This window comes from Peromyscus leucopus, chromosome 4 (assembly GCF_004664715.2).
Source record: "Peromyscus leucopus breed LL Stock chromosome 4, UCI_PerLeu_2.1, whole genome shotgun sequence".
NCBI classification, from domain to species: Eukaryota; Metazoa; Chordata; class Mammalia; order Rodentia; family Cricetidae; genus Peromyscus; species Peromyscus leucopus.
In genome coordinates this window covers 105756280-105772198 of record NC_051066.1, presented here as the reverse complement: position 1 = coordinate 105772198, position 15919 = coordinate 105756280, and the positions used below count along the sequence as shown (strand labels likewise).

The window sequence follows — 15919 nt, the reverse complement described above, 5'->3', positions numbered from 1 at the left end:
TCACATATATGAGCCAATGGGGTCTTTCTCATTCAAACCACCACAGCACCTCTTTAGAGATCGGTGTGGGGGCTGTAAATAGATAGGCATACGTAAAGCGCTTACAAGAAAAACTGGCACACAGTAGAAGTTAGATATTATTTATTATTATATTATTTCTCTTAAGATGAATTTTATTAAAGCATATAAATAGTATACCAATTTTTTTGTTTATAGTTTGACCAGCTCTGCTATCCAGACACTCCCACTGAATCTGCGTACAGCACTCAAGATGCAGAACATTTCCACCTTCCCCAAGACCCTCTGCCACTTCTGGTCCCCCCCACACACCAGCTCCTGACAGGGGAGATGCACTGGTTCTTGATTCTAGCACTTTGCATAAAGTGGATGCATATGTGAGTGCTGGCTTCTTTGAATCAACATCTTTGTGTGTGTGTGTGTGTGTGTGTGTGTGTGTGTGTGTGTGTGTGATTCTCTCTCTGAGTAGTTTACACCTTTTTTTTAAAATTGCTCTAAGTCAGATTATAGCCAATTATTTTCTCAACCTGAGTTTCTTTATTTGCAAAATGAGGTTAATGCCTTCTACTCTCTTGAAGATGGTAAGGTCACTGAGATTTGCACCCCTCACTGAGAGCATGCTGTCTCCCATACTTCCCCTGCTTCTCTGAAAGAGCTACCTACATGATAGGGATTAAGCCAGAAGGTCAAAGGCATTCTGGAACTGAGAGGGGAGAGCTTCCGAGTCGATTCACAGCTGCAAAAGAATGGCTGTGTTTATCAAACAGACTGTTATTTTTTAATATTTTTTGTCTGGGTATCCTTTCTACCACCTCCCTTTTCTAAGCATAATTAAAATGCAAGCGGGCACTGCCCAGGAGGAGACAGCTGAACATTTAATTGCTCTGAGCAAAAACTTCTAGCAAAAGGTCATGCTATGATGGTAACCCAGGCTCCTTTGCATTCCTTGCCCAACATCGGTGATAACGTATTAGTCTGCGTGCATGTGGGACCCAACCCGGAGACAGCATCAGTCAGGCTACAGGGTTACCATTAAACACTCACCCAGCCTCATTTTGAAGAACGTTTCTGTGGCTTGGATTCATGCCATTGACTTCCACCCCAGCTGACCCTGCCTGAGTGGACAGGCAGGGTCAGAAGGCCTTGGCCAGCGGGGACAGTTCCTTTTTACCATAATGTCTTGGCTTGTTGTCCTTGAAGCGGGGCCAGAAAGACACATCTGCTGAGTGGCAGGCAGTGGAACTCTCAGAATTGGGTCATTACCAGCTGGGGCTGTACAGTCGTAGGATAGGGAAGGTTTCGTGAACTCTTGTTTGCTCTAATTTTTATTTCAACATATTTGAAAAGGGGAAAAAGTAAAGTAAATATAAACCAAAACCTATTCTTAAACTGATGGCATCTTGTGGTCTCTGCAAAATTGTGCATATCACAAATCCCTGTTGAAAGTCTGGGAAAATTAGGTGAAGTTTATTTATTGCTTTGCTTTTTAGATAGGATCTCGTATATCCCAAGCTAGCCTCAAATCACTATATAGGTAAGGATGGCCTCGAACTTCTGACCTTCCTGCCCCAACCTTTCCTTGTACCATTGTACCTGGTTTTTGAAGTGCTGGGACTTGAACTCAGGGCTTTGTGTATTCAAGGCAAGCACTCTAACAGAGCCACACCTGCAGCCTGTGAAGTTTATTTATAAAGAGGAAGCAAAATTTAGATTAACAGGACCTATGGATAGAAGCTAATCACAGGATTGATTTGTATACTAACTGATACCACCAGAGACAAGGGTTTTTCCATGTTTCTGCCTCATTCTTCCCAGCAAGATGACTTCCAGCTTCATCTTATACTGATACTATGAACATTAAGTCCCCCACTTCTGCTTCCCCAAGCTGTTGGTAGCCACTCTTCTATTTTCTGTCTACACATTTGAATATTTTCAATGTCTCATACAAGGGAGTCAAATAATACTTTTGTGTCTGGCTTCTTACACTTAGTTTGTCTTCAAGTTTCGTTTTAGTTATAACATGTGTTAGATCATTTTCTTCCTATCTGAACAGACTTTTCTCAAAAGAAAACGTACAGGAGGCTAACAAGTCTATAAAAATGTTCAAAACCACCAGCCATCAGGCAAATGCAGATTAAAACAACAAGGTGTCACTTCCTACCTGGCAGGATGGCTACTATCAAAAAAGCAAAGGGTATGGGGGAGAGTGTAGAAAGAAAGATGACCTTTGAACAGTGTTGTTGGAAATGCAAAGTACCTATGAAAACAGTATGGACTTTCCTCAAAAAAAAAAAAAAAAAAAAAAAAAAAGTAAGGTTGTGGAGGCTGCTCAGAGATAGGATACGTGCCTGCTGCACACAAGGCCCTGGGTTTGATCCCAGCATTGTTCAAATTAAAAACAGAACCATCATATGATAATGCAGCAAACCCACTACTAGGTATATAGCAAAAAGGAGATGGAATCCATATACAAGAGAGAGCTGCCCTCCCAATTTTGTGGCTACATTATCCGTGATAGCTAAGGTACAGCCTTAAGTGCTCATCAAACAGTGAGTGGATATAACATGTACGCTTAATAAAATCTTTAAAGGCCCCACTATAAAAACAAAAAAGGAATGCTGTCATATAGGTAACAGCAGGGATGACCAAGGAGGACATCATGCTAAGTGAAATAAACCAGACACAGAAAGAAAATTACAGCCTGACCTCACTTGTGTGTATAATCTGAAAAGGCCAAACCCATAGAAGTGGAGAGTAGAATGGTGGATACCAAGGTGGGGTGAGGAGCTTGGGGAGATGTTGGCCAACAGTGTAGTTTTAGTAACTCAAGCTGGATACATTCTAGAGATCTATTTATAGTGTGGTGAGTAGAGATAATAACAACATACTGTATTCTTGACAATTGCTTAGGGAATCGATTTTTAAGAGTTCTCACCACTAAAAAAGATGAGCAATACACCCACTAATTAGCTTGATTTAGTCATTCCAAAATATATGCTTTTCAAACATCTTGTTTGTGATGTGTACAATTTTTATTAGTTAACTAAATATTTATTTTAAAAAAATCTGAAAAATTCCTTCTTAAAGCTGAGTACTTATGTATTTACCACATTATTTGTTGATGGACCCCTGGGTTGCTTCCACCTTTTATCTGTGTGAATGCTGCTGCTGCGGACATGGGTAGGCGGCTCTGGAGCCCTGCTTTTAGTTATCCCGGTTTACACACAGAAGTAGAGCTGCAGGACACAGCGGGTTTTGTATGTGGTTTTGGAAACCATCTACAGCAGTGAACGCGTTTTCCAATTTCTTTATTTGCCAATGCCTGTTATTTCTTATTTACTTGATGACACCAAATGTAACAAGTATGAGATGACATCTCATTATACTTTTTCACTTTCCCAGTGTTGTGGTTTGAATGAAAATGACCCCCAGAGGTCCCTAGGGAGTGGCACTATTAGGAGGTGTGGCCTTGTTGGAGTAGGTGTGGCTTTGTTAGAAGAAGTGTGTCACTGGGGGTAGGCTTTGAGATTTCAGATGCTCAAGCCAGGCCCAGGATCTCTTCATGTCATTTGTGGATCTTCTTTGGAGAATTATCTAAAGGCCTTGCCTGCTTTGAAATTTTATTATTATTTATTAGTGTTATTATTATTATTATTATTATTATTATTATTATTGTACACAGTATTTATTTAGTGATGTTCTGTTCTTAATTACCACATGGTTCTCTATCTGCATCACAGTTCCCCACCTCGGATTATGAGGGCCACAGGGTTGGGCAGCTAGCTGTGATTTACAACGATGATGAACAAGAGGTCACAATGAAAGAGCTTTGAGATGTTTGTGAACAGAAAGAATGAGGATGACATTGTGGGTTCTGAGTAAGGGTCCAGACAGGCTGCCCAACCCATAGAACCTGAGGCCTGGGCAAGGCCTCAGAGTGTCCATCCGGGGGAATCTGAGGCACTGTAGTGAAGGACGTGATCGGTCTCCAAGTGTGATTTCCTGGTCTCATGGCAGCCCCTTGCCTGGAACCATTGCAATAAGCATTCCAATTAGAAGGTCTTACTGAGCATCTGCAAGCAGCATTCTCTAATGAAAATGAAAACAAGACCATTCTTGGAAGAGTGTGCCCCCAGAAGACACTCTCTGTCACAAGACCAACCAGGTCCCTTTCCAAGGTCCCTGAGAATAGCAGCCTGGGAGCAACTAAGACTTTCAAAGGCTGACAAAGCACAGAGTGGATGGGTGAAAAGAACGATACATGGGAAACACTTTGGCTCATAAAACTCCAACCCGAGGCAGGACAACGATGTCAACCAACACACAGGAGCAGATAGGAGTGCAGCAGCAGAGGTGATCTCAGAAGTTGTCAGCATCCCCACACTGCCAAATCCCAAGCCCAGCTCTCCCTCCCCGCCCAGCACCCCAATCACACACACACACACACACACACACACACACACACACACACACTCTACAGACAGGATTGCCAATCAAGGCCTGACATCGGGAGAGAACACTTGGTACTCTGCACTATATCACAATGAGTCTTGATCAGTGATAGGAATGCTGGCCTAAGCTTGACTGAAGAGTCTTGGTTGAGAAGTTAGGCTCAAGACAGCCAGGCTAGAAAGGCTTTCACTTCTCCTCCTTCGCTGAATGGCTGCCCACACTGGTTGAAAGTCAACTTAAACTGCAGCCGGATAGGTTCTTCAGTGGGTTGTCAAGCAGCAGCGCCTGAGATATCACGACTGGACGCGTCAAAGGACTGAATTCAGGGAGCTTGGAACTGGATGCCGGCTGCAGCTTCACTCCCGTTGACTTTGGGACAGCCACCTGAAACATCTCAGACAGGCTGGGTGGCAGTGCTCACCAAGGTCAACATCAACACCTGCACATCCGGGTGGGAAGGGGTCCCAGTCTGGAAGAAGTACAGCAGAATGCTGAAGCCATTCTGGTCATACACGGTGATGGGTTGTGTAGGATGCTGGGCTTCACGGGCTCCAATGGGACAAATACTTGAGCCAGATATGTATTCGGTGAGGCTGGGAAGAAACCAGTGGTCCAGCCTACCAGAACTAACCTGAAGAGGACTTGGTACCTGGTGGCACTTCCTTGGGGATGCTTTTTTTGAGGAGCATATTTCAGTGGTCCTGGAGATAGTTGTGGTGAGAGGAGATCTAGCAAGTTCCTATCTGCAAAAAGGCCCTGGACTCCACCTCCCAGGAATGTGATGGCAGCTGCTACTTCTTGTCTTTCTTTACAGCAACTTGGAATCACAACCTTGTTCCTAGTGGGAACATTGTATCGTTGATCTCTAAAGCTGCCAGGTCCTGATGAAGCAAAATTGGAGCTTCCAGATCAACGAGAGGGCAGTTCTTCCTGTAGGCTATTTGATTCAGAGAGACTCTGGAGACAGGAATGTCTCCCACCGCAGCGGATCACCTGTTGACTCATCCTGCTACCACCTGTTTCCACAGCAGAAACCCCTGGGTGAGAAGGTCATTTTCTTGAAGAATCTCCACCAGTGCGTCCTCGTCATCGGTGGTGTCACTTGCTAGCTGGAACAGGGTCGGTCACAGCTTCTCCTGTGAAAGTTTGCTTGAAAACCGTCTCAGACTTTTCTTGTTCTTCCTTGACCTAATTCTTGATCAGCCAGTTGCTCTTGAGAAGTCTTGTCAGAAGCTTTGACATTTCCTCATGAGCATCAAAGCATCTTTGGCCAGGGAGAAGGTGGGGGTAAGATCAGCATCTGATAAGCGTCTCCGATCATGATGTCTTCTGGAAACCAGACCGTCCAGCTAAAGAGGAGGAATTCAATAACTCTTCCTTTAGCCTTCTCTGTGGCCCATGCCCCTAGGTACTTTGGCAATAATACTTTGACCAGCTCATCCAGGAAGCAGAACTTGGCCACCTCATTGTGGAACTCTCCCCACCCCATGCCCCCCACGCACGCACAAGCAGTGGTTCACTCACATTTCCAGCATGGTCAGGGTGTAAGGGTCTTCCTTCTCTTGTGGAGACTGGATCTTGTGAACCAGCCAGGGATCTTTCCACAGCCAGGGCACATGTGTCAGGCCATTGGGGTGGCATTCACTTGCTCACAGAAATTCTGGATAGCTGATCAATCCTGCTCCACTATGCTTGGGTATGTGGCTTTGTTGAGCCACACAGCTCCAGCACTGCCGAGGTCCCGGAGGCACCCTCAGCTGAATCGGTCTCCTCCAGGGTTCTTCCGGTCCCCAATGCCACTGCTGTCTCTGCCATCTGCCCAGCCCGGTGCTGAGGCCACAATCACCCCTGCCCAAAAGCGGCAGCCCTGCCCCTGCCTAGCCTTTTTTCCAGCTGCTGATACAGCAGTGAAATTTTATTATTATTGAAGGTTTTCTCTTTCATTTTTGAGATTTTAACACAATTATACCATTTCTCTCTTCCCTTTCTTTCCTGAAAACCCTCCACGCTCTCCTTTTTTTTCATTAATTGTTGTTATGTGCATATTTGTGTATGTATGTATACACAGAGACATTCCTAAATATAACCCATGTAGTCTGTGTAATGTTACTTGTATGCATGTTGTCAAGGTTGACCATTTGGTACTAGATGTGCTCTTTCCTGAGTAAGACCGTTTCTTCCACTTTTAGCATTCCTTAGTAGCCTGTAGTTCTTTGTGTAGGGTCAAGGCCTCACAGGCTTATCCCTCATTCTCTTTGGCATGTCTATTGGTGACATGCTTGTTCAGCTCATGTTTAGGCAGTCACGTTGGTGAGATTTTATGGGTGTAACTTCTGACATTACTAGGAGACACAGTCTCACAGCATACTCCTTGATCTTCTGGCTTTTACAGTCTTTCTGCCTCTTCTTCTGTAATATTCCCTGAGCCTTAGATGCAGGGGTGTTTTGTAGATCTATCCGTTGGGACTGGGTTCCACAAGGTTACATTTTGATTGGTTGTTGATTTCTATAGTGTTTTCCATGTGTTGCAAAGACAAATTTCCTTGAAGAGAGCTGAGGACTAGACTTAATTGTGGTTATAAGGACAAATGTTTAGATTGTTGTTGTGGATTATGCTGGTTTAGAAAAGTAGGATCTCCTCCAAGATCCATGACGTTATTAACCCTAAGTAGTTGGCTAGGTTTCCAGTGCCATGAATGATTTCACTCTTATTGAGCACATCTTAAGTCCATTGAGAGAACTGTTGGTTACCACCAAGGTATTCATTCATGCCACTGTTGCTCATCTAGGGCTCTTCTGCCATGCTGGTCACTGTTGTGGTTCACAGTCATCGTAGTTGGGTATTGCTGTTGGCTGCTTCCCTCCTGTGAAAGCTTGCCTGGTATCTTCTTGTCAGGGAGAAAGCATTCAGGTCATTTCCTGCTCAGGGGCCTCTAGATCCTGTTTCTGAAGCGCATGGTGTCTTCAGCAATAAGAGCTTCCCTTCGACCTCTGGAGGGCCACCAAGGGCAATAGCAACAGGCTGTAGGTTTTGGGAATCCTTTGGAGAGCCCAGATAAGGGATTCTCATGTCTGCTCCTGGGGATATTCTTAGAAGAAGTTTTTGGTTCTTGGAGGGAGCATTGTCAGGCCAGATGAGAAAAGTTTATTTGAACTATATATTAATATTTTACAATATCATAGTGTCTTGTTTAGATAAATAGCTAATATGATTTCTTATGATCTTTTCAGACATCCTTATTGTTATTTTACCCTCTTCCCTCACTGAGGAGCCAACCCTTTCCCATTTCCACTATCAAATCACTGTAGCTTGCTGTTCCCCTTTGCCCCCTCCTGCTCTCTGCTGTATTTACCTCTTTCCCCTCTCACTAAAGAGCCGCCTTTCCCCATTAACCTGAGAAGAACCCTTGTACCCTGATAGTCCCCTCTATATTGCTTCTCAAACCAGGGATGGCCCCCTTTTACTAAAGGAATGGCCCCCTTTTACTAAAGGAATGGGCTCCTTTTACTTTCCTGCTTTTCTGCAGTTACTCTGAGATATGTAGCTGAGGATTTGGAGCTAAGAGCCTCCAATGAGAGAGAACATGTGATATTTGTCTGTCTGGGTCTGAGTTACCTCACTCAATACAGTCTTTTCTAGTTCCATCCATTTATCTGCCAAGTTCATGGTTTTAGTTTTCTTTACAGCTGAATAATATTCCCTAGTGTATATATTCCACATTTCACTATCAGTTTGTAGGTTGTAGGGCATTTCATTTGTTTCCCTTTCTTGGCTATTGTGAATAGAGCAACAATGGACACCGCTGAGCAAGTGCGGGTGCAGTAGGATGTGAAGTGCTTTGGACGTGTGCCGAGCAGTGGCATAGCTGGGTCATCTGGTAGATTTATTTTTAGCTCTTTGAGAATTCTTCCCACTGATTTCTGTAGTGGCGGTACCACTTTGCAACCCCACCAACAGTGAATACATGTTCCCTCCCCCCCCCACACCTTCCACCATGTGTTTGTTGCTAGTTGTTTGTTGATCTTTGCCACGCTGACCGAGGTAAGATGGAATCTCAGACTTGTTCTGATTTGCATTGCCCTAATTGCTAGGAATGATGAACGTTTTTTGGAGCTATTCCTTAGCCATTTTTCCCTATTTTGATAACTCTTGTTCAGATCCCATGCCCACTTTTAGAATGGGTCATTTTTTTTCTAATTCTTCATTTTTGGAGTTCTTTATATATTCCGGATATTAATCCTCTGTCAGATGTATAGCTGGCAGTGATTCTCTCCCATTCCGTGGGTTTTCTCTCCACCCAGTTGATTGCTTCTTTAGCTATGAGGAAGCCTTTTAGTTTGATGAAGTCCCACTTGTCCATTGTTGGCCTTAATTCTCGGGCAAACGGAGTCCTGTTCAGAAAGTCTCTTCCCACACCTGTATCATAATATGTGGTGCTCTCTATGTTTTCCTCTAGGAGTTTCAGGTTTCAAGTGTAGATCGTCGATCCACTTGGAGTTAGTTTTCATAGAAGGTGATGGATAGGAGTCTAATTTCACTCTCCTGTTTGTGGACACCAGTTTCCCAGCACTGTTTATTGATGATGTTTATTTTTAACAGCTTATGTTTTGGCATCCTTGTCAAATATCAAGTGGCTGAAGGGACATGGACTCTGTTTGGCTCTGTGGTTTTGTCTCACTGGTCTGCATGTGTATCATCTCACCAGTACCATATTACTTTTCCTCCTGTGGCTCCTTTAATAGACCTTAAGGTCGGGAATGGTAATCCCTTCAGCATTGTTCTTTCTCCTCAGGATTGTTTTAGTTATCTGTGGTGTTTTGTGGTTCCAAATAAATGTTAGCATAGTTTTTCTCTTTCTGTGAGGGATGAGATGGGAATTCTGATTGGGATTGCATTGAATCCTTGACTAGTTTTTTTGAAGTTGGCTATTTTCATAATGTTACCCCTATCAATCAACGAGCATGGATGTCTTCCTCTTTTCTAATGTCTTTCTCTGTCTCTTTCCACAGAGGTCTACAGTTTACATTGTAGAGGTCCTCCTCTTCCTTGGTTAGGTTTATGCCTAGATGTTTCATTTTCTTTGAGGCAATTGTGAAAGAGCATACGCCCACGATCTCTTTCTCTGTATGTTTGTTGTTGATGTATAGTAAAATTATAGATTTGTGCGAGTTGGTTCTTTGTCCTACCGCATTGATGAATTGATTTATCATTTCTAGAAGTTTTCTGGTGGAATTTCTGGGCTCTCTAATGCACAGTGTCATGTCCTCTGCAAATAGGGATACTTTGACTTTTTCTTCCCATTTTCCTATCCCTTTAAGTCCTTCCTCTTGTCTTACTGCTCCAGTTTGTGCTTCCAGTACAATATTGAAAAGGAATGGAGACTGTGGGCATCCTCATCTCATTTCTGACTTCAGTGGGATTACTTCAAGTGTTTTTCCATTTAGGATGATGTTGGCTGTGGGTTTCTAAGAACCTTTATTGTGTTGAGGCCTGTTTCCTCTAGCTCCACATTCTGTAGGACTTTTTATCATGAAGGCATGTTGGATCTTGTCCTAGGCCTTTTCTGCAGCTATTGAGACCATCATGTGACTCTTGTCTTTAAATTCATGTATGTGGTTTATAACATTTATTGACTTTTATATTTTGAACCATCCCTGCATTTCAGGGATAAAGCCAACTTGGTCATGGTGATAATCTTTTTGATGTATGTCTGTATTCTGTTTGTGAGTATTTTATTGAGGATTTTCGAGTCTATGTTCATAAGGGATGTTGACCTGTAGTTTTCCTTCTTTTGTTCTTTCTTTACCTGGTTTAAGCATTAGAATGGTATAAGGAGTTTGGGAATGTTCCTTTTGTTGCAACTTTAAAAAAAATTTTTTTTGAATAGTGTAATAAAGATTTGATATAGATCTGCTTTGAATGTCTGGTAGAATTTTGCCATGAATTCATCTGGTCCTGGGATTTTTAAAGGATTTTTATTACTACTTCAATCTCCTCACTTGTTATGGATCTGTTTAGGTGGTTGACTTCTTCTTGGTTTAATTTTGGTGGTTTGGTTAAATCTAAAAATTCTTCCATTTCTTTTAGATTTTCCACTTTAATGGAGTACCAATTTTTAAAACATCCCCTTGTAACATTTCGAATTTGTTTAGAGTCTGTTGTAATGATTCACTGATCAGTACTGATTCTGTTTATTTGGGTCCTCTCTTTCTTTCATTTGTTTAGTTGGCCCAAAGGTCTGTCAGTCTTGTTCATCTTCTCAAAAAGAGAAGTACTTAGATTTGTTGATTCTTTGTGTTGTTTTCTCCTTTTTATTTCACTGATTTCTGCTCTAATTTTTATTATTTCTTACCATTGACTACACTTGGATTTGTTTTTTTTTTCCAACTCTTTGAGTTACATACACCATTGAGCCATTTACTTGTGCTCTTTCTGGGTTTTGTGGGTTTTTTTGTTGTTTGTTTTGTTTTTTGAGTCAGGATTTCTCTGAGAAACCCTGGCTGTCCTAGAACTAGCTCTACAGGCCAGGCTGGCCTCAAACTCATAGAGATCCACCTGCCTCTGCCTCTCGAGTGCTGGAATTAAAGGCAAGTGCCACCACCACCTGGCTCTTTCTGTTGTTGTTGGTGGTGTGTGTGTGTATGTGTGTATGTATGTGTGTGTATGTGTGTGTATGTATGTGTGTGTATGTATGTGTGTGTGTGTGTGTGTGTGTGTGTTTTAATGTAGGCACTTAGAGGCATAAACTTCCTCATATGACTGCATTTAATGTGTTCCAGGGGTTTTGTCGTGTTGTGTCTTTACTTTCATTTAGTTCCAGGAAATTTCTTATTTCTTTCTTGATTGCTCCTTTGATGCATTCATTGTTCAGTCATGAGTTCATGTCCATGGGTCGTTGTGTTACTAGGTTATTTTTTTCTCTCTTACTGTCAGTTTTCTTGCATTGTGGTCAGCCTGTATACAAGGAGTGATTTCAAGCTTTTTGAATTTGTGAAGATTTGCTTTGTATTTAGGATGTGGTCTATTTTAGAAAAGCTTCCCTGGGGTGATGAGTAGAATGTATATGCTTTGGTGTTTGGGTAGACCACTCTATAAATATCTGTTAAGTCTATTTGATGCTTGATGTCAAATAATTCTGTTGTTTCTCTATTTTTGTTCAGAGGACTCACGTATTAGAGAAAATGGGGTGTTGGTATCTCTTACTATTAATGGCTTGGTGTTAATCTGTGTTTTTGAATTCAGTACCAGGTGTTCTTACAAAACTGTGTGCTCTAGAATTTGGTATATATATATATATATGTTCAGAATAGTAATGGCTTCTTGGTTAACTGTTTCCTTGATTAGAAAGGAGTGTCCCTCTTTATCTCTCTCTCTCTCTCTCTCTCTCTCTCTCTCTCTTTTTTTTTTTTGGTTTTTGGAGACAGGGTTTCTCTGTGTAGCTTTGCACCTTTCCTGGAACTCGCTTTGGAGACAAGGCTGGCTCGAACTTACAGAGATCTGCCTGCCTCTGCTTCCCGAGTGCTGGGATTTAAGGCGTGCACCACAACCTCCCGGCCTTCTTTATCTCTTGTAATTAGTTTTATTTGAAGTCTACTTTGTCAGATGTTAGGATAGAAATGCCTACTTGATTCCTGTTCCCATTTGATTGAAGTACTTCTCCATCCTCTTCCTCTAAGGCAGTGCCTAATTTTAAAACAAAGATGTCTTTCTTTTAGATAACAGATAGATGGGTTTTGTTTTTGATCCATTCAGTCAGCCTTGGCCTTTTGATTGGAGAATTGAGGCTATTGACATTTAAAGTTATTATTGAAATGTGTGTTAATTATGATCATTGTGTCATTGACTTTTGGTGTTATTTGTGTTCACATTTTCTCTGTTGGGCTCATTCATCTTTTCAATCTGAATGAACATTTCCTATATTTTCTTTGGGTTTGGTTTGTTCACTATAATTTTTTCAGGCTGTTTATGTTGTGGAAAGTTTTTCTTTGCTCTTCAATCATGGCAGAATGTTTTTCTGAATATATTAGTCCATGTTGGCCATTAGAAATTTTAGTACTTGGAAGTCATTGCTCTAGACTCTTCTGGCTTTCAAAGTTTCCATTGGGAAGTTGTACTTATGGGTTTTTCTTTATATGTGACTTGTGTTTTTCCTCTTGCAGCTTTAATATTGTTTCATTGTTATGTATACTTAATATTTTAACTATGATTTGTTGTGAGGATTTTCTTTTTCAGTCTTGTCTATTTGGTGTTCTGTGTGCTTCTTGTATCTGTATAGGTTAGGTGTGTCTTCCCTGAGTTTGGGGAAGTATTCTCAATGATTTTGTTGGAGATCTGGTCTATGGCATGGACTTACCATTCTTTCTTCTCTCTCATCTGTGCCTAGTTTTGAAAGTTGTATTTTTTCCTATTGTGTCTCTTATTTCCTGTGTGTTCCTTTCCCGTGATTTAATTTATTTTTCACATTACTCGCTTACTTTGTCTAGATCCTGTACTCATCTTTGAATCCTGATGCTCTACCTTCTGTTTGATTCTCTCTCTTTTTTAAACTTTCTTTTTATTTGTTCTTTGTGACTTTCACATCATGCATCTCGATCCCATTCATCTCCCATCCCTTTGTATCCACCCTCTGCCCTTGCAACCTCCCACTCCGCCAAAAAATAAAAAAAATAAATAAAATCTAAGAGAAAGAAAAGAAAAATTTCATCATAAATCTCGTCATGGAAGCTGCAGTGTGACACAGTGAGTCATGAAGTAAACCCTTTGTTCATATAGCTTTACTTGCAAGTGTTTATTGCAAAGAGTCACTGGTCTGGTTCGAGGCCTCCACTATACCATCAATCCTGGGCCCTCACTGGGGTTCCTCTCGGAAATCCTGTTGTTGCCCTATGTTGTGGAGATCCTGCTGCTTTGGATCTGCAGAATGTGCCTTCCTGTGCTCCAGAAGATCATAAATGGGATGGATGTTGGAGTGGGCCAACTCATAACTTTGGTTCTGGGCCTGGGTAGTTGCAAGGTTGGCCAGCCCTCCACCTCTCCCCCATCCTCACCACCAGGGTGAGCTTTCCAGCATTGTCCAGGCTACATCATCCTTTGCAGTGATAAGCAAGGGGTAAGACTGGTTCTCCTGCTTTCACTCCTCAGGGTTGCTCACCCACATCTACACCATCAGGACCAGTTCTACTGTGTTGTCCAGGCAAAGTGCAGGGGCCGCTTTCCCGAGTGCTGCCGCTGGTGAGGATAGGCACAGCTCTCCCTCTCTTACGACCTCAGGGCCAGCTCTTCCACCTGCCACAGGCAGCGAGGGCTGGGATGGGGTGGGGTGGAGAAATCTCTTCCTAGCCCATGATGCCATATGGCTGATGAGGGACAGGGCCAGATCTCCCAAGTTCATGTTCTCGGGTCTGGTTCACCAGCACCCCAGTCAATAGGGTCAGCTCTACAGTGCTGCCCAGGGAAGTGCAGGGCCCATTTCCCTAGTGCCTCGGGTGGTGAGGAGGGTCAGCTCCCTCATCTGCCACAGGCAGTGAGGGGCAAGGGGTGAGGGGAGGCATCTTTTCCCCCACCCATGCCATATATGGCAGATGAGAGGCGGGGCCAGATCTCTCACTGCCCCTGCCAACAGGATCAGTTTTACTGTGCTGTCCAGATGAGGCACAGGGCCTGCTTCCCAGACTGCTGCAGCTGCTAAGATCTTTTATCATCATCATCATCATCATCATCATCAACAACATCAACAATTTGAGACATCAGTTTCTCTGGGTAGCCTTGACTGTCCCGGGACTTGCTTTGTAGACCAGGCTGGCTTCAAACGCTGCAGGATTAAAGGCGTGCGCTCGCCGCCGCCGCCCCGCGTGCCGCGCCGATCAAAGCGCGCCGCCACCACCACCACCACCGAGTTCTGCTTGATTCCTTCTGCTTGTATGGCTTTCCTTTGAGTTTTCCAGTTACATCATTGGGTTTTTCAGTTTCGCCTTCATTTCAGCTCAAGTCCTTTTCAATGTCACTGTCAAATCCTTAGTCGTCATTATCATTTCCATCTGCCTTATGCTTGTGGGTTTTTAATTTTTTTCCATCACTCGGGTATTTATATTCACTAAGTCCTTCCTCTTTAATTTCTTGTTTTTATTCATTGAAAACTTTTTTTCCCCATACAATATATTCTCATCACGGTTTTCCTCTCCTCCAAATCAATGCTAGTGCAAATAGTGGCACAAACATTGTGGGAGTAACCAGCCACTCTCTGCCTGGATTAAAGTCCTGCTCCATGAGATGGAACCTTGCCTGATACTGCTTGGGTGGCCAAGAACCTGAGACTGGATAGACCACAGGCCTACATGAAAACCAAATACTGGTGTTATGCTAAAACCTAGCAATAAAATTACTCCTGAGATTATTCTGCCATACCCATCTATCAGTATCTTTTTCAGCCATCTTCAGAGAAGCTTCCTCTTGTGGTAGATGAGAACTAACAGAGAACTACAACTGGTCAATCTTCAGAATGGAAGATTCTGGAACATTCAGTCCTTTCTCCTTAATTCCACAGTGTGTGTGTATGGTGTGTGTGTGTGTGTGTGTGTGTGTGTGTGTGTGTGTGTGTGTGTCCTCTTTAAACTCCTTGAATTCTTCATGAAATTTATGATTATTCTTTTAAATTCTCTGTCCTGGGTTCATATAGAAAATTCTCATTGGCAGACATTTCTACAGCAGGAGGATGTTTTGAAGAGAATATGTTGGCTTACTCTTTTGATTATTGTTATTTTTGTGATGAGATATGGGCATGTGGAATTTTTTTCTTTACTTCTTAGTCTATTAGGTACAGAACAAGTTGGGGCTGAATAGAGGATATTGGGTGGGTGGAGATGTTGAGCCTAGGGGTTGGAAATGGCTTGGGTGGAATGAATCAGGTACATGAAAGGGACTGTCAGTATGTGCTTCCTGGTCTAAGCCTAGGCTGTGGGGTAGATTTGGCTTGATGGAAAGGTCGGATATTGCATGGGAGGGTCCTGTGGGTTGGGGAATAGATAGGACAGGTCTTGTCCAAAGCCTAGACATTGTAATTCAGGCAGGGATAGGGGTGGTTGTGATAAAGGCATGAATGGGGGCCAAGGGGACTCACTTGGCTAGACCCTGGAGAAGGAAGTGGTATCTGACTGGGTAGGATGGTTGTAAGAGATAGAGATCTGTGGGGATGTTATGGGTAGGGAGGGTCTTAGTGGAAGCCTATATTGGCTGTAATGGAGGCAGGCATGGTTAGATTAGGTTAGGTCATTAGATGTGAGACCCAGGCTAGATCTGGCAGGTTAGGGAGGAAACATTGATAGAGAAGTCAGTAAGACTTCCTGGGCTAGACCATAGAGGTAGATGTGGAAAGATTTATTATTGAGTTTTAGGTGTTCTTTATATATTCTATATATTAATCTCTCAGCAGATGCATGACTTATAACTATT

General features: G+C 42.7%; 1 pseudogene; it reads right to left on the bottom strand.

Moving 5' to 3' along the window:
- Positions 1 to 4630: 4630 nt before the first annotated feature.
- Positions 4631 to 6285, bottom strand: LOC114699460 (annotated as a pseudogene).
- Between the last annotated feature and the right edge of the window lie 9634 nt (positions 6286 to 15919).